Raw genomic sequence first — 20369 nt, 5'->3', positions numbered from 1 at the left:
ACCTTAGAGAGAACACAGATATTTAAGAAGCCAGTAAAAGAGCCTAGAGAAGGTGACGTCAGATAAATGAAGAGAAGATAATGCAAGTGAAAGATGTCATCATGTAACAAATATTTACTGTGTGCTTAATATGCAGCACCACTGGATACAGGGGATATGCCAATGCCTGAAACAAGTATCTATGAGATTTGGCAAATCAATAGTCATTAGTGACTTGATGAAAGCAAGTCTAGCTACAATGAAACGAACAATGAATGGGCAGTCAGGAACACAGACAACTTCTTTCCAAAGAGTTATGGCAACAGTTGGATGCTCAGATTGGGCCAGGGAAGGGTTCTGCTAAGGGAAAAGAGTTTGTAAAAAAAAAAGGAGTTAGCAAAGAAAAAGACAGGAAGAGTAAGAGGAGATAGAGAGAATATGACTGTATAAGAATACTGCTATTCTAGGGCTTCCCTGGTGGCGCAGTGGTTGGAGGTCCGCCTGCCGATGCAGGGGACACCGGTTCGTTCCCCGGTCCAGGAAGATCCCACATGCCGCAGAGCGGCTGGGCCCGTGAGCCATGGCCCTTGAGCCTGCGCGTCCGGAGCCTGTGCTCCACAACGGGAGAGGCCACAGCAGTGAGAGGCCCGCGTACCGCAAAAAAAAGAAAATAAAAAAATAAGAATACTGCTATTCTAAATATCAGGGAGAGCATGGGTGGACACTGGTACGAGGCAGAAGGTTGACAGACGTCTCTCAAGACCTATATTTTATCTATTAAACATATGGTCACCCTCTAAAAAGCTACAGGGATGTGTTAAGGTAACACTTGAGAAGACAGATGGTGACAAAACCCCTATGAGGAATGGGAGGGGGAGCGGACTGGGGACAAAGAGAAGCTTTGCAAAGAAATAAATGAAAAAGATGAGGCCTCCTTGAAAGAGATGTTGGACTTCATCTTGAAGGCAATAGGAACTGCTGAAAATTTTAGAAAACAATATGAACAGCTTTGTGCTTTGAACTACATAGTATATTCTTTTGAGTTTTAATAAATAAAAATAAGTCTACATTTATATTTCTGAATTAAACTAGACTATATCCATAAACTTAATTCTTATTCTATAAATTATTATATTGAAGTATATCGTTTGTTAAAATTATAAACAAATTATAAAACAAACCTCCATATACCGAAGTTATTAAAAGCATTTGTGTCATATAAAGAACATACTTAAATAGAAAAAAATAAGTTCAAGATTTACAATTTTAAATATGATTTAAATAAACTTGATTAAAAGGCAATCAAGAGAGTTTGACTTTTTGTTGACTTTCAACCTCCAGTCCTAGTATTTTCCAAAACATAATTAACGCACCTTGAGCTTCTACCCCTTTGTCCAGTGCCTAATATAAGTCAAGTTCCTAATCTACAGTCAAGAAATTCTAAGAAATGATCTACTTCCATACAATTTAAGTCTTTCAATAAGTCTCTCTTATTAAATGAACCATTTGTAAAAGAAATACAAAATTATGTGGCTCAGAAATGGCACCTAATAAACATTTCCTTCCTATGGAATTCACGTCACCCTTATATCCAAAATGACTTTCTAATCCTCCTTATACCTCTACTCCTCCCCACAAAATCTCCAACAGTAACTTGAAGTTGAATTTTTTAATAACTGAAGGTTTTTTTTAATCCAGGCTTTTATCCTGACATCCTCCCCCCTGCCACCATTACTACCCACCTGCCATAAAGGAGGTGCAAAATGGGAGAGGTTGAGATCCATGTTGGGGTGGTATCCCAAAGAGAGGGTCTTCCGGAGACTAGATTCCAGTAATTACAGTGATGGGCACTCTAGCCACAGACCACTGTTTCTTTACAGCACAGCTACTGCAACATATATTCCTTGAATTCTGCCCACTCCAAATGTTGATACCTGAGAACATAACATGCCCTACCAACATTTTCACTGACTTTTTCTTAATTTACATATGCCAGTAGGAGATCAACTAAAATCTATAGTAATTAAGAGAACAATTTAAGTACACAATTTGTCATGTACATTTGAATCTATCTTCCGTTACCTTTAACCTCATTACCATATACTACAGCCCCACCTTTATCCATGTAGGACATGGATGCTCCAAGACCCCCAGTGGACATCTGAAACTGAGTAGTACTAAACCCTACATATACCATGTCTTTTCCTAGACATACATACCTATGATGAAGCTTAATTTATGAATTCGGCACAATGAGAGAATATCTGAACTGCCAGCATCGCTACTCTTGCATTTTGGAGCCATTAGGAGGTAAAATAAGGGTTACTTGAACACAAGCACTGCAATACCTCAACAGTTCATCTGATAACTGAGTCAGCTACTAAGTCACTAACTGGTGGGTAGGGTATACAGCATGGGTAACGCTAGACAAAGAGATGATTCACCTCCCAGGTGGGATGACGTAAGATTTCATCATACTACCCAGAATGGTGCGCAATTTAAAATTTATGAATTGTTTATTTCTCAATTTTCCATTTAATATTTTGAGACCTTGGTTGGCTGACGGTAACTCAGACCTCGGAAGCCAAAATCACAGATAAGGGGGGACTACTGTAGCTACCCATATGCTGAATCTCATCCTACCTGACAACCACACATGATTGTGTAGTCATTTAATTAAATATAACTTCCAATGGGCAAGTATAAAATATCTACCAACATTAGAAGATGTTGTATGATTATTCAGATATGGTTTTAGGAATGCACTACAGTGCAACTCTGAAATGTGTAGATGAATCAAAAAGATACTGCCTCTTCCATTTGTATAATTAACACTATTTCTGAAGTAAGTTTGAGTCTGGTTCTCATCACATGTGATTCAAGTAAATAAAACACAGCCACATTGTCGCCTAGAACTTAAAAAAATCGTATCATAAAATGTTTATCCACAAGAAAAGTCCATTTTAAAATATATTACGTCAAAATGAAACATTCAAGGAAAATACACAGCCTAAATTAGAAACCAAATAGATACTGCAAAATAAATACAGAGTGCTACTATTTTCTTCACCTTTCAGTTTGAATAGGCTGAAGTCCTTGGAGAGACTTTCAGTGGAAAAGAAAACCTCAGAACTGTTATTCACCACTCCATGTTGCAAGGACAGTGTCCTCCACTGTCCCACTTTACTTCTTGTGGTGACCTCCTCCATCTGATATCTCCCAGAGCCAGATACAGCCCGGTGAGCTATCTAGAAGCACCATCTCTATTAAACACAAAACTCTCTAAACTAAAATCTTTCATTAAAAAAAGAAGTTTCTAACATTTATAATTAAATTTGGAATCTCCCTAAGTCATCTTGTCCTCATTTTTTTTTTAAAGCTTTTCAGTCCAGATTCAGTGTTGGTAGACAGGTACCATGTGGCACATAGTAAGCACTATATAAAGTTAACTACTACTACTATTTTTTAATTTTTATTATAGTTGATTTATAATGTTATGTTATAGTTCCCGCTGTACAGCAAGGTTAATATTATTATTTTCACTAAAATGTATAGTTTCCTCATAGCTTAAGTGTATACCAAGCAGTAAACACAAACTATTCACCAACCTGTATGAAATTCAGCCTAAGGATGATCCTACTTCATTCAAACAATAGGTTCGGGGAATATACAATGTGAAATCAATGTCTGATTATTCCTAATCTATTAGTAAGCATACAACTGGAATTGTAAATAGGGAAAGTCTATTCAGACATATATTATTATATATCATTTCTCTTTTATTAAATAGATCAGCAACAAGCACAATTTTATTACCAGCATGTATTTACTGGGTAACATTTTTGCTCAGTGCTGTAATATAGAATGTTTGGGGATACCAAAGAGCAATTTTCTGTGTCTGCACTAAACAGGTTTGCAATCTCTGTGGGTTTTGTGAGTTCAGGGACCAGGTCTTTACTTTGATAGTAAGAAAAGGGTAGGATAGAAGGCTTGACATGCACCCTCCCAGATAATTAGAATTCAAGTAGCTGAAGCAGTGTGGAGAGTATTCTAGGAACATGCAGGGCAGACCAAAGCAAGAGATCAAACTTGGTCAAAGTGAAATACGACCATCAAACTGGGTCAGAAACTACTCCGGGATGAAACAGGTAATATCAAGTTCTAATCAGTCTTCAAAGGTAGACAAAGGAATTCAGATGTGCACTAAACATTGTTCCAAGCACTTTACATGCAGTATCACATTTAATCTTACAACAGGTCTGAGAGGTAAGTGATATTAGTATCCCAATTTTAACTATCAGGAAAGTGACACACAGAGGGCTTAAATAATTTACCATAAATCGTCCAGCTAGTAAGTAGCAGAACTGGAATTTGAATCCAGTTTAGCTGCAGTGTCCTTTCCCTTAATCACTGTACTACACTATCTATAACTCTCAAGACCAAAATGAAAAATATACACACACATAGGAAGGAATAAAAGAATGGGATAGAACAAAATAGGATGCAATGGGATCTGTAAAAGAGACACATAAGGTGAACTTTTAGGTGGACTTAGTCCAAGAACTTCTAGGAGAGACTGGCAGCAGAAATGCCTAGAATCAAGAAGACATGGGTCTGACAAACTTAAAAGCTAGTTCCAACTATTATAAAACAGCATGTCCTATAATATCTCAGTACTTATTATAGGAGGATGAGAAAACCCATACAAAACTTGAAAAACATGCAGTATAAGTAGCAAACACCTCTTCTTTAAAAAAGAAAAAAGATGCCTAGCTGTAAAAGACCAATAGATAGAACAAGTTTAATAAGATAGATGCAATTTAATTCATAAACTGAATCCTTATGCCTCAGTTTTTTAACTTTCTTGATGGATATTTAAGCAAACCTTTTATGTAAAAACTGCTATTCAAGACCTGTGAATTAACAAATAAGAAATGGCCCTTGTTCTCAAGAGCTGCCCCTTGGTATTATGTATCTCATTCTGTAACATCTGATGACTATTTGGGTTACAGTAGTTGTTCAGCATCTTAAGGACATTTCTGGATCTCTAAACACTTATGAATACACAATTTTTGCTCCTGAAGTTTGTAGCATATATAATTCTCAGACCTTACATTATTTCTTTTCCATACCCAAAGGAGACCAAATTTTCCCCTCTTGGTAAAAAAAAAAAAAAAAAAAAAAAAAATCTGGATACAGAATAAAGTGACAGGCCACATTAATTCTTTCAACCTTCAAGTTCTCCCTTCATCAGCAGCACTACACCCAGTTTAGGAAGTGATAGGGAATCACTTGTGAAGAGAGAATGGGACAGAAAAATTTGCTTTTCTTATTCCAATTAGAGAGTTTCACCAAGGAGGTGGAATTTCAAATTAAGAAAAAAAAAAACACGTTCTAATTAGTTACAGATGAAAATCCCCAAAACCACATTGATCACAATGCAAAACATTAACTGAGCTCCTGGAGACCCAGGAAGACGAGGACTTTTTCATTGGATGAAATGGAAATAATTTACTTTTGAAATCCTAACCACACCACCCTTTAGTCATTAATATGCAATTAAATAATTTTTGCTCACAGTCGCAGCCAAAAGAACTCAAAAGTATTTTTATTTTCACGGGTTTCTCTGTTATTTTTACTGCATATTAACCCCTTTTTTTTAAGCCTTGTCACTGAAGCCCATTGTTTTAAGGTTCATTATCTTTCCACCACCTGGTTTAGGATTTGGCTGCAGAACTGCTACACTACACTGATCAAAGGGTTCACCAAATCAAGATTGCAGGAGCTAACCACTTGAGGATTCCGGTACTTTCTTTGACTGTTCTAAAAATAAATGTGCAGAAGGTCTTCTGAAATTATGTCTTACTTAGTCAATTAATGTGAGGGAAGAAACGCTCTTCTACCCTATACACACTGCAGCACACCAGGTAAGACTGGTCTATTGACGCTTCGGCACTGAAGCACCCCTCATGGGAAGGGTATGCATGTTGTGTGCTACACAGCCTTCATTTAAATCATAAAAAATTCATTTGGATAACTGAAAAGATGGAAAGCTGTTCTTTTTTTAATAAAAAAGAATTATTAACTAAAACATGCATTTCTTTCAACTTCACTTTACAACTTTCTAACAAAGCGTAGCCTCCTGAAGCTTAATTCTCTCACCTTCCAATTTAACTTGCTCTAGACAGTCTGATGGGACCACAATTCAAATTTTTCTAAAAGGCAAGGATCTAAATCACTTCCAGATTTTCCTCTGTTAGTCCAAAAATTCTTGCATTAATAAAATATGATTAGGGCAACAGTAAACTAGATTGATGTGCTTATCAATTAATATAGCTGCAAAAAGAAAGGTAGTCATCTCTAAAAGAAAGAGAAGAAAAAACAGAATAACATGAACAAAAATTCTTTGGACTTAATCTCATCTGTGAATAATTAGAAGAATTTAAGTTGATTTGGAAAGGGTGGAGAAAGACTCTGAAGAGGTAGGATTACAGTGTTTTTCACTTTGATGTATTAAAAATGAAGAAATGAAGAAGTTAGAAAGTTTAAACACACAGCGTGCACATACACACACACACCCCTCAACCATCAACCGCAAGTAACCTCCCTGAACTATTTTTCATGTGGCTAGGGTTAATAACAAATAATATAAGGGTTATATTCAGTTCTTTGATTAAAACAAACAATAACTATTTTCATTCTATTTTGACTCAGGAGAACTCAATTTGTTAGTCTATTGAAACTCATCATTCATAGTTAAGGAAGAACTAAGTCAGTATCATTAAAGATTTGGTCAAAATACCTCCCTCCACATTTTAAAATACATGTCTAATCCAAAATTCTGTAATAGCAAGTAATCATGACATGAATTCCACCAGAATGATGGTTCCTCTAATGACTATTAAGTTTTATAGCTGGAGTTCCCCCCAAATTTTTTAATACGTTTGCCATACTTTCTTATATTAGAAAAAAGTATTGCATTCTTATTGAAGAAATTCTTGAAGAAAATTTGAGTTACATATAAGTATAAAGCAATTCCACTATTCAGAGATAATTTTAAGTTATTTGATGTATTTACTTCTATTTCATAAACATATTGTTTCCCAAACTGGTATTTAAAGAACATTCTTCTAGGAGATGTTCCACTAAAAACAGTGTTTTTGTGGTGTAAAATGGTTAGTAGATGTCTTTATTGCAGGATTTCTCAGAGCCTATAATATGCTAATGTTTATTATGACTTCTAATAAATGACTTAGGAAGCAAGTCATAACAAATTTGGGTAGCAAGCAGCTTCCCAAATTTATTCCCCACTTATTTTCCTTTTTCCTCTATTATCATTCAGCTTGGGAAACACTGAAACTACATTATTAGGGAAGGACACTTCCATATCACAAGGTATTTTCAAAACCATGATTTTAAGGCTATAAATTATTACTACATTTAAGTCTCTCACAGTTTACTGGATTTTTTCCAATTTCTATTTTCCTTATATATAAATCTTATTACATATGCATTATTCCTTTAGATAAAGTGCTAACCTCTTTAAGAAAATGTTATCAAACTATCTAAACGACTGCACATTTTTTATTGAAGTACAGTTGACTTACAATGTTGTTAGTTTTTTATTGAAGTATTAAGTAACTGTACATTTTAAACAGCATCTTTTTTTTAACTGAACTTGTGTCAGAAGTGTCATGATTAATATTTGTTAATTTGATTGGCCCAAAGTGAGAACTCATTATTTTCATTTACATTTCTTTGCATAATAAGGCTGAATTATTTTCATATTTTTATCAGCCATTTATATTTATCTTTCTTAGATTGAATTTCAGTCCTCTCTGCCATTGTTTGCACTCCTTGATCCTCTAAAATCTAAGAAACTTCCTGAGGTTTGTTCTTCACATCACTGATTTAGTTTTTCAAGACAGTAATTCTTCTTGCCTCCTCTGCAGACTTACATCTGGCTCTCAGTTTTAGTGTTCCTTGCGATCTGTCCTCAGCATGAGTTTGTTTTCTTATAGCTCCCTGCTGTAGTTTCACAGATACCATATCTTCTATGTTCTCTTACGGTAAACTGTTTTCTAAATGTTCTTCTAGTTGTAAATACTTCCCCCAAATGTGCTTCAGGATGATCAACTTTTATCCTCAAGTACAGTATTTGTTAATAGATCACACACTGGGGAGTTTTTCTGTTGCCTCTTCTATGATGATGGTGTCCACCCATCAACAGAGGGTGTGGCCTGGCTCACTGCACTCTTGGATGGTTATAGAAACCCCTTTTCAATGCTGTAGCAGGAACGTGAAGAGTTACAAGCCCAGTTCTCAGTGACTCTCAGGCATTATTTTAAAGCTGCTCTTCTGGACTGCAGAGGAACCTTCTCCTTAAATACTGCTGATCTGAAAAAGGATCATCAAAGACTAAACTGCCTACCATTTAGTTCTCCATTCCCACCTTGAACCCTCTACCTGAGGAGACCTCTTCCGTTCAGGATGCAAGCAGTCAGCAGCTCCAACTCTCCCAGTCCTTCATGTTCTTGCTGCTTTCTACTGTTCATACAGCTGCTGGACGGATGTGGAAAGACAGAAGACAATGGAGGCATAAGGGATAGTAATACTATAGCCACCTAAGAAAAACAGCACCCCTGCAGCAGATGGAGAGCAGCCTCATTTTCTCACTGTTTAAAGATCATGGGTGTTTGAACAAGCAGCAGATGTCACGAAAGCAGCAAACTACATTTCCTACTTGAGACTGGCTGGGCTATCTGTTTCATCAGACAATCTGGTTCTTCCCAGTTCGGTTCCTTCTAGGTGGAGGAAATGCATTAAAATTTCTAGCAGGGTCAGTCTTTTTTTCCCTCCAATACTGTATGTGTTTCTAGGTCTTCACTGGTCTTCTAGCAGAGGAGGGAAAGAGGCTGTGTCAGCAACTATGACAAATGCGATTTTTTAATGGGAAGCCTCTCTACATTTTAAACTAAGTGAAAATCTGATTATTTCACTGTCAAGCACAAGAATAATTCATTTGATCCATTCATACGACTTTATTTTAAATAACTGTATTAATGCTGAAAAGAACACCACACAGGAGACTAAAAGGTACTGTTTATCTAGAAGTCACAAATATCACCGGTGGCAGCAACGTAAACTCATTTTCTTCACTGGTAACTGGCACCAGAAGAATTTTCCAACAGCTTTCCCATTAGTTGAAGTTGACAAAAATTAAGCATTATCCTCTGCCTTCTGGGTTTTATTACTTATGTAGTTTTTGTCAAGTACATGGCAGTGTTTTCATATTTTCTATCATTTTAGACCACACAGGGAGACTAAGCTCATATGCTTATCACTGATAAGCAGCATGGTGCTGGCAAGTTTGGAGTACTGGTCGCCATCAATTTCTCATGGCCATTTTGAAAACACCAGCAAGGAGAATTTCTGTGTATATATCACTTTTATATCCCATACATATAGCTGCCCCTAAAAAGGGAAAACTAAGAGGAATTACAGATAAATAGGTTATTAAGACAGCTTCTCTGAAGGTCTGTGCTAGACACATTTTAACAGTGGTGATCCACTTTCAACAAGATTTTATCTGAACACCACTGCAATTTTAGAACAACTGCTGTCGAGTCAGAAAAACCCAAGTTTAAATCCTGGCTCTACTATCTAATAGTTGTGTGACCTTGAGCAAGGTAACTGAGCTCTGATTTTGCTTCTGTAAGGTGAAGATATAAATAATACCTGCTTTATCAATGGTTAGCAAACTTAAAAATAAGAGATAAGGCAAGTAACATAACTGTTACTTAAGTGTCCTACAAATGTTTGGTGTTATTATTCTATCCCCACGTATTTTAAAATAAAATGCTCAATTTTTACATGAAATGGAATTCCACTTAAAGAAGATGAAAGGATCTCTTTGGTAATCACTCACAATGGTTTGTTAGCAACTCGTCATTTGATTGAAATTTTATTTGTACACCTAGATTATTATAGCTGCACCATTCAATGTCTATTAGGCATATTCTGAGATATGCAAATGTGAATTCCTTATCCTTATTGATTATATTAGGATAAAAAAAAAAAGTGGACAGTCTATAGAGGAGGAGAAAAAACTACTGATGCTTTAAAAAATAGGCCCTAAGGTTTAAAAGCTTATCCTAGAGCAAAGGTTCTCAAAAGAATCACCTAGGGCTGGTCTTTCTGAAAATAGGTGATCACATTTTGGCTTGCACAGTGACTAGGGAATATTACTGGCTTTTCATGGGCTGAAAAGAGCCTTGCTTATGTTTGCTGCCAATACAGAAGACAGTCCCAAACAAAGAATGTTCTTGGGTCCCTGAAGTCTTCTGAATGAATGGCTAGAGACTCATGAGTGTGAAAAATATGTTTATAATGATCTGAGTCTAGAACTTTACTCCGTTTTACACAAACACACAGCATTTATGGAAGATTTTTAATACACACTGAATTTTTCAAAAACACAACTATGTAAGTCAAGAGATTTGTTTTGTTCAGAGCCTTGTCAAAAGTGATTCACCATATCAAAAATTCGTACCCACATTCTCAGCACCACTTGTTTTTGAGTCACTGATACAACCAATTTCTTTTTAACCTGCATTTGTATCAGTGGTCTTCCTAGTGACGCTACACATACGTACAAGAACCTAACTACTTCATTATTCCTGTTATGGTTTTGCCCAAACATTTCCATATTGAAATTCATGTTATTTTTGAAAATGTACTTGTTAAAATTTTTTATAAAAATAATTTTAATGTAATTTTTCCTTTATACTGCTATAAAATTATAGTAGAGTATCATGTCATTTCAGGATACTAAAGGAGTGTTATAAAATAGACGAGGCAGCATGGGGTTTGAAGGAAGAGAGCTAACAAGAATAGAGAGCTTCCTAGTAATCCTCAAACATACAAAGGCAGCCTGGAGAAAATGCAAATAACTCGGTTACTTTCCCTCCAACTACAGACTGAACAGGAAAAAGTTTAACTTGCAAGAAGAAGAATTGAGGTTAGGTATTTTAAACACCATCCTGAAAAATAAGACTGTAAATCACTGGAATGAGAAATTTTTATCAGTATATTTAACCCATTGAAGAATATGATAAGCAAAGGTTTCTTAAAATTAAATTGGACTGTAAACAGGTAATTCTGCAAGTATTCATTTAATGTTTGTTTTAATTTTTAAATGTTTCAAAGTGAATTCATGGAAAATTAAGTCTTCAGTAACAGCTTTAGTGCTTTTACAATGGTCTGGAGAAACTGGTGGTGGAGTGTGATATTCTCATCACAGAAATCATAAAACCACTTGCATCTTCCAACAAAAGTTTTAATGTGGGATAAAAAGTAGCTCATTAAACTTTGATATTCACCATAAAGTAAAATTCAGAAATGACCAATGGTGGTCAAAAGGCACAAACTTCCAGTTATAAAATAAACAAGCCCTGGGGATACTATGTACAGCATGGTGATTATAGTTAATGATACTGTATCGTATATTTGAAAGGTGGTGAGAGTAAATCTTACAAGTTCTCATCACTGGAAAAACAAAAAACAAAAAACCCGTCGTAACTATGGGGTGATGGATGCTAACTAACTTTTCATGGTGATCATTTCACAATATATACAAATATCATATCATTATGCTGTACACCCGAAACTAATATAATGCTGTATGTCAATTACACCGCAATTTTTTAAAAAAGTAAAATTCACCTAAATAGTCTTTCTTTTTAGCTTTACAAATGAATACATTAATTCAATCAATCAAATCTCTAGAGGCAACAATCTCACATATATGACAGTTGCAGAGATCAGGCTTCAGTCTGACATGAGTCTTTCCCAAAGGAATTTTTTGTTATTTTTACTCCATGAATTCCACCTTATGAAAAATTCAGTGAACTAAACAAATTGCCATTTTTAAGTAAGAAACAATATTTGCTCATTTTTAATAAATCAATCAAAGATAAACTACTTCAAATCAGTACTTTTGACCAGGATAATATGACCAGTGGTACCAATCTGTTTGCAGGTCCCTAGGAGTTTGAAAACTGCAGACTGGGGACCATGAACCCACAATATATTAGGTTCTAAAAACAAAATATGGCTATTAACAGCAAACCAATTTTTCACAAACGGACCTTCAATTTTAAACCAGCCAATATTTCTTTGTCTAAATCCCAGAATTTTTCCTGTAGCTGAAATTCCACACATGGTCTCCATATCCCCAAAGAAATGCCCTTTCCAGATGAGTTCCTAAGAACAGAACTATGCTTCTTCCAAGTCAGCAAGCTATTTATAAAAACTACAGTAGCCCCCAAGGGAAGATCAATTGGCAAGTATAAAATTACTTTATGCATATATATAGTATCGTAGTTGCTCTGCCTTTTCTTAAGGGGGAGGAATAAGACAATGATGATCAAAGCATAAGGTACATGGAATGTGGTAATTTTAATGTGGGTGCTAATCACTACAAGAAGAAAATACTACTAATTTTTATGACCCTGTAAAATATTTGAGTTCCCTACTGAACTGGCAAGTACATAATGTAATAAAACCAATAATAATGTACTTCCATTACCATGACTGCCATTTGGAACTAGAAAAAGCACTGTGCCACATGTTAAAAGTATCTTATTTTTAATAATATTAAAATATAGCTTACTATATTTTATATATTTATATAGGTTAATATATAAACTGTTTATATATGCTAAAATATCAACCACTGCTTAAAATCAGACGTATAGTATTTATCAACAGTGCTTCATGATGCTCATTAATTCTATCAGGATCTTCCCTTCACATATGTGTGTATACATATTTTTTTTCTATCTACACAGCTTAACTGAATAACTTTTCTTCCAAATATTCACTTAAGGCCACAGATAATATTCAAAATACTATCCAACTGATGTGGCCTTTATCCAATGAGAATAGAGGCTAGCCAGAAAGAAGCAAGACAGCCATGCCAGTGTGTCCTGGCTGAATGATGTACCTCCCAACACCTCATCCACTTTCCATAACCATAGTCATTTTGTAGTTGTAAGAAATATTAATTGCACCAAGTGCAAATACGTAAGAGGCGGAAACGTGCTCATCTTTATCACGAGTTACCAAAAAAATCTCTACTTTCTCCATCTCTCTTGCCACCCTATATGACCACTCCTCCTTAGCTTACATTCATGCAACAAATATTTATTAATAGTCTACTATGGGCCAGACACTGTGCCAGGTATGCCTGGGAGAAGGGAATGTTCAAGAAAAACAAGGTCCCATGTTCACAGAGTTTACACACAAGTTTATAATCTAGCTGGAGAGAATAAGTGTTTGTGTAGATATATGTTTGTGGTTCCTTACTTTATTGTACAGTGTTCATTATGTGCCAAGCACTGATGTAACAGCTTTACAGTTACCTCAACTGCCTCATTATGTTGGCATAAGCATATATATACATAGGGCTTCCCTGGTGGCGCAGTGGTTGAGAGTCCGCCTGCTGATGCAGGGGACACGGGTTCGTGCCCTGGTCCAGGAGGATCCTGCATGCCGCGGAGCGGCTGGGCCCGTGAGCCATGGCCGCTGAGCCTGCGCGTCCGGAGCCTGTGCTCCGCAATGGGAGAGGCCACAACGGTGAGAGGCCCGCGTATCGCCAAAAAAAAAAAAAAAAAAAAAAATAAACATAAGTAAACAAAACATAAATTTTTGTAAAGTAAAATTTGGATACAGAATTTTTTTTGTAAAGTAAAAACAACATAAATTTAACTAACCCTTCAATAATTAAGGAATAGAAAACAGAACAAATATTATAAAATAAAGATATAATTCACAGCTACATAAATTAGACGTATGTGTTCAAAGAATATTAGATATTAGATTATGAGAAAAGCAGATTAATCCAGGACAGGTTGCATTAATTGATAGAATAAAAGTAATTTCATATCAAGGACAAAAACATGTTCTAATACTAAGAGTGAATACCTGTCCAAAACTAAATGCTATTGTCACTGAATTCTACCCTTTTAATCTAAGATAACTCATGTCTCCATTAATCTACAAAATTTAAATCAGAACTATATTTTTAAACATACACATTTAAACATTCGCAACTTAATGAAATTGAGGTTAATTGTATTTTACACATACAGTTATAAACTGTAAATCGTTCCACATTTTCTTATCAGATTATCATGGAAACCAATGAACAGGTTTGACAGACAGTCACTCTCAACTTTTCTTAACAAAACTACTTAAATTTGGAAATCTAGCATATCCCTCCAGGAGAAGGTTAACGTTCATGGACTGGCTGATGAATTTACCTATTACTCTACTCAGTTTACCAGTGGGGCTTATTATGATGCCCATTAATCCTGTGAGGATCTTCCCTTCACCAGAAGGCAGACAGTTACAGCATTTGCTCATTGAAACACAAGTCTGTGAATTTCCATGGGAAAGAGAAGTACCTATTTATTTATTCTAAACATTTAGTGAGCACCTTCCACAAGCAGTAAACGTTTAAAGAGCACGTACCAGTCAATGCACTGACCACATCCAGGCAAGTTAGGCTACTTACTGCCCTCACGGGAAACAGAAGATGGGAAGAAATGCAAGTGCATTCCGTGAAAGAAGGGGAAAACCCATGCTAAAAAGATTCAAGATATAAAAGCAATCTGGGATATTTGTTTGGAGTGGCTCCCAGAGGAAATAGAGAATAGGGGCCCAGACCATGAGTGACGGGATCAACCTTGGACAGGAGAGGGTCACAATGACCCATGACCCAAATGGGTCACACACAGAGTGCAGGATATAACCTGAGTGGGGTAAAATATTTCACCTCTGTTTTTATGAACCTTTAGCTGAAATTTAGCACTTCCTTTACCTATGAAAGTAGGCAACAAATCACAGTACCAGTACCTGTGACCTAGTCCCCTGTGGAAATCACAAACATTTTCATATTATATCTCAGTTGCTACAGATAACTCGGAGTGGTGTTTACCCATTGACTACTTTGAAATTAACGTAGTCACGCGACCTGCCGCTGTATCTTGTTGTTTAATGCACAATAAAGACTCACATATTATTATATCACAAGTGTGTTTTTTTATATTTTGAAAATTGTATCTTTTTAATTGGTTTCCCCTGAAACACTATGAATGTTTCACCTAAAAAGTATTGGGGGAGGGGTGGTTTATAAGCTTCCCTGGTTTTCCAAAAGGATCCATAGAACAAAAAAGGAAGAACAACTGCTCTGAGCATGAGGGAAAGGATTTTTTTTAATTAAGGCAAGAAGGATTATGTTATAATCTCCCTCCATTGTCTCAACTCTTTAGTCAAAGTCCGCTGCACACAGGAGCCCTTGCGCTCAAGGTGCAGAGGGGGACTGAAATTACGGCAACAACAGAAACTCAGAGGAAGGGAAAGAAGCAAGTCAGGGGACAATCCTCTCTGTGCTATTGGTTTTGACTGAAGAGTTAGAACAAATGGAGAGAATACAATATATCCGAGGACAGGCAGCCGCTGTCATAAAACTCCACTGACCACCAGCCTTTCACTTTGTTTCTAGGACTGCTTTTCTCTCTACAACCCTTCCTTACTTCTTATTCCCATACCCTCCACTCCTCTCTCTAGGACAGCCCATAGAAAGTAAAAAAACAAAAATTAACTAAACAAAACTTTTAAACACACACCATTAAACCCCTCTTACTTCATCATGCCTCACCACACCTTATTACCAACCTGCAACTGTGTCCATACACCCCACCCTTCCTAACTGAACAGTTTGTGTGCCTATCCGAGACCTCCTCCCCTCACTCCCCACCCCAGGGTCCCTAGGGCCCATCCCCCCTGGCTAACCTAAGGGCAGCACCACAGCAGTCCACACACACACACACACACACACACACACACACACACACACACACACACGGATCTTGATGGGATCACTCCTGTGCTGACTTTACGTACATTTTTTAAAAAACAAACTGAAAAAAACACTTATCTTAGCCTCATTTCCTTTCCAAGTATCACTCATCTCTCAGCTTCTTTCTTCCTCAAGAGAACTGTCTATACTTGCTGCTTGCAATTCCCTCCTCCACTCTTAGCCTCTCTTGAAACCAACCCAGGCTCCCTTTCCCTCAACACCACAGGCTGCTTTTGTCAAGGTCACCTGTTGACCCTCCCTGTTGCTGAACTTTAAACAGGATTTAACTAAGATTATCAATTCCTTCTCCTTGAAATACTTTCACCACATGGCTCCCCGGATACACACAATGTCCTGATTGCCCTTACCTCACTCATCTTCCTTCACTAGTTATTCATCTCCCCAACTTCCAAACCTCAGAGTTCTCTAGGATCAGTTTTTGAACTTCTTTTCTATCTACACTCACTCTCTAAACAGTCTCACCTAGTCTAGTGGCTTTAGGCAAAACCGACATGCAAATGAAACTCCAATTTATTACCTCCAGCCACAGTCCTCCCTGAACTCCAGCCTCACATATCCATTTTCACTGACATCTCAACATGCCCAAGAATAAACCCGATTTAACCCACACCTTCGCTTCTCAGCCCCCCTTTGGCCCCATAAATGGAAACATCATCCTTTGATCTGGAAAAGTCCTCACACTTGTTCCTGACAGTTCCCTCTTATGTATCTCCCACATGCAATTTAAATGCTTTCGGTTCTTCCTGTGAAACACATTTTGTGTTTTACTTTTTCTTATCAGCTCCACTGCTGCCACCCTGGTTCACCTGGGATTGCTGCAGGAAATTTCAGCCAATGTCTCGACTGCCGTCCTTGGTCCTGACATTACTCCCATGCAGCAGCCAGAATGATCTTTTTAAAGCCAACGACAACTCATGTTACTCATTTGATTAAAACATTCCAATGACTTTCCATATCACTAAAAATACAAGCCAAGGTCCTTAACACGGCCTACAAGTCTGAACATGATCTCGTTGCCTCCTGCCTTTCTGATGCCTCTTAGTCCCCTCCCTGTGGACCATTCCACTGCAGGCGTGCTGGTCTCCTTGCTGGTCTTCAAGCAGGTCAGTCGCATTGCTGCCTAGTTACCTGCACATGTTCTTCACTCTGCCAGGAGCATCTCCCCGCAACATAGAATGAAATAACTGAAATGTACCTCACTCCTAATATGAAAATCCCTGCAGTGATTAATTCTTTAAAATAACTTTTTTCCCTTTTTTTATACTTCTGTTACTGAAAAATGTCCCTGTTGGGTACTTTGGGGATTAATTATAGAGAACTGTTATATCTAGCAGTTCAATGAATTTTAATTTCCCTCCTAAAATAGCTTTCATAGACTCAGTGAAAGAACGTAACTGAAACTTAGCTTCACCTTGCTTTGAATTCCTAACTGAGTCCTAAGATTATGACGGACAGGCCAGAACGGCACTTACCAACGCTTCAACTAGATTAAACTGGATCATTTTTATGGTTACTTTCACTACAATTCATAAGACACATTTTACCTCAAGTCAAAATGATAACACTAACTTAGTATTTCTTCCTAAAGGTTTACATGTAAATGGACTAGATCTCAATGTCTTCACTTACTCCTAGTCAGAATTGTAATCAAAAATTGATTTTTGTAAAGTTTAAATATAGGATATAAATATGAGGTAGAAACTTTAGGTTGTGATTGAAACAAATGAGGGTCTAAGTTTTGAAAACAGTCTTAGAAAAATAATTTCCTGGTTATTGTCAGTCTCACCTTTTCTAACCTAACAATTTATTTTGAACTGCCTTAAAATTCAACAACCTTCTGATACTGAAATTATTAATACAAATATAACACTCCACCCAATTATTCACTCTTTAAATCCTCTACGAAATACGTCATCTGTGAAAATACTTTATAGAATTCTAATTATCAACATTCTGTGATGATTTTTTCTCCTCCTTTAGTGTTACATTCTACTTTGCTCTCTTCTGCGTTGGTGAAAGCAAGAAGTCTTGCAAAAAAGCTAAACCAGAAGAATCAGCAAAATTGCTAATCTAATTCTTCTCCCTCCTTCCTCTCCGGGTTTTCCCTAAGGAAGGGGCCCAGGTAAAAATATCCAGCTTCTAGGTTCTGGCCCACTATTATCCTCTCAGCCACATTCATTAATCTTATCAATTTGCACGCCTGATTAGTGAAAAACATGACTCACTGAGAATTACCCGGCGACCAATATGAAATTGATTTGGAATCCAGAGCCATTACTTCTTTTTTTTTTCAGCAAGTCTTTCTTCCCTAGAGCAAAATCCTGCTCAAAATCAAATTAGACTGCCTATGTCTAGGAGTGTGCATGGAATCCAGAGAGAGAGAGACAGAGAGGATATGGGGGCGGGAGGGGGGGAGGACCTGGCCAGTTCCAGAGTCCTCTGAGGCAAGGCCGTCCACATAGTATACCCCATCTCTCCGGCCCAGAGATAGGCTCAGGTGGGGCGCTGACTTGGGTCCTCCCACGCTTTCCCCAGATTCTGTAATCCTGAGCAGAGAAGGTGACCAGAGATGAGTCATCCACGTGAAGGATGTCTAGACACAGGTCAACAAGCAACTGGCTCCAATCCTAAAGCCCGGTTAACTCTTCCTTTGAGCCACTCTGAATCCTCCCAATAAATCTAAAATTGGTTTCTGTCTCCTGTAACCATAACAGAGGGGGCTGGATTAGGACGGAGGGAAGAGGCGAGAAAAAGCAAGCCACAGTGTAAGACATCTGAAAGTAAAGAGGTATTTTTACATTTAATATTTATTCAAAGTTACAGCCCCAGCTTATCCTTCACTATTCCAACAAGACTGGAAATGCATTGTGGAACTGACAGAAGCATGAGGTGAGCATCCAAAATAAAGGAGGTGAAGGTGAACTGCATCTCAGCGAGGCTGGGAGAGAAAATTATTTAAGGCTTTTCACCCAGTCGTTGCTTACCAAAACACAAATGGAATTCATTCACCACACTTCTTTTGAAGAGCAGTTGATGTTTCCGAAAACATTATGTAAAAGTTTCTAATTTAATCTGTCACTGAATGGATAAACACATAAAATATCAACCAGAAAATAAATCTTAAAACTCAACATTCTGATTAGTTAAAATAAACCTCCCTAAAAATCCAGCATACTATGACCAACATAACAACAAGGATAAAAGAACCCAAGTTCCATTATGTTATCGGTCAAGAATGGCACCATTACCATTCATCTGAAGTTAGACACCTGAAAGGAACGTGGACAGAAGAAACACATCAAAGACCCAGTGAAGCATGACTTCAAAAGGTACAGCACAGATGTGAGCTTCTGGGAAATAGCTGCTCTGATGCCAGAGCTCAAACACAGGGTTGGCCGTTCACTTTCCAACTAGAAAAGTCTATGAACAGTATCACCACAAACTGTTTTCATAACGAACTTGCAGAGATTTACCTGGCACAGGTTCCCTTTTTATTAATAGAATAACTAGGAATCAGCACAGTGTGTAGTTAAGATCATGGACTCCAGAGTCAGGCTGCCTGGGTTCTCCAACATGACTATTCACTAGCTATGTAAATAATGTTGGGCAAGTTATTTAATCATGCTGGAACTTGACTTCCTCAGGATTGATGTAAGTGTTAGATGTGATTATGTCTTAAACATTAAAACAGTGGCTGGCACACAGTAAGTCCTACTTCTGCTTGAAAATAATTAGAAGTTTTTCTCTACTATCCAAGTCTCATACAAGATATGGGTATCACAGAAAATGGTAACTGTTTCCTAAAAACAGACAGACGTAAGTGTGTGTCCGTGTGTGTAAAATGAAAGTATCATTAAATTTAAAAGGTATTGAACGGTACTGTGAGGCATTTTTATTAGCAAAGATAAATCGATTTTTTTTCTTTTAGTCATTTTTCATCCTGTAATTATCTCAGAGGAAACCTGGGGTTGAGAGTTCAGTTCTAGTTTTTAAAATGTCCTGCAGCACAATTACAGCTACTAAACACATTCTCAGACTAAGTTTAATGACCCAGGGTACAAAGAATGTTTTTTAAAAAGTATCCTCAGATATTTTTTACCATGGTTTATTAATACCCAAGAAGTGGTTAATCCCAGTGGTTACATGTAGTTGTAAATAAAAGTGAATTGCAGAAAACACCGTTAACATGGGCAATACTTTATAAAAATCATGGCTCAAAATTTATCTAGGATATAGTATTTAATAAGCCTTTCAGTGTTCTCTTTATTTTGTAAATCAAATATTTGTTTGTATTACAGAGTCCATTACATTAAGATTATACAAGACTTGTTCACAAATACCTACTGATACACCAAGGGATGTCTGGAGTCACAGGTTAAATGACAGCTTTGGATCATTCATTTTACTCAAAGATTTTGAAAGAATTTTGATATATACAAAAGTG

Source organism: Delphinus delphis, chromosome 5, assembly GCF_949987515.2.
Source record: "Delphinus delphis chromosome 5, mDelDel1.2, whole genome shotgun sequence".
Lineage (NCBI taxonomy): Eukaryota > Metazoa > Chordata > Mammalia > Artiodactyla > Delphinidae > Delphinus > Delphinus delphis.
This window is presented reverse-complemented; position numbering follows the sequence as displayed.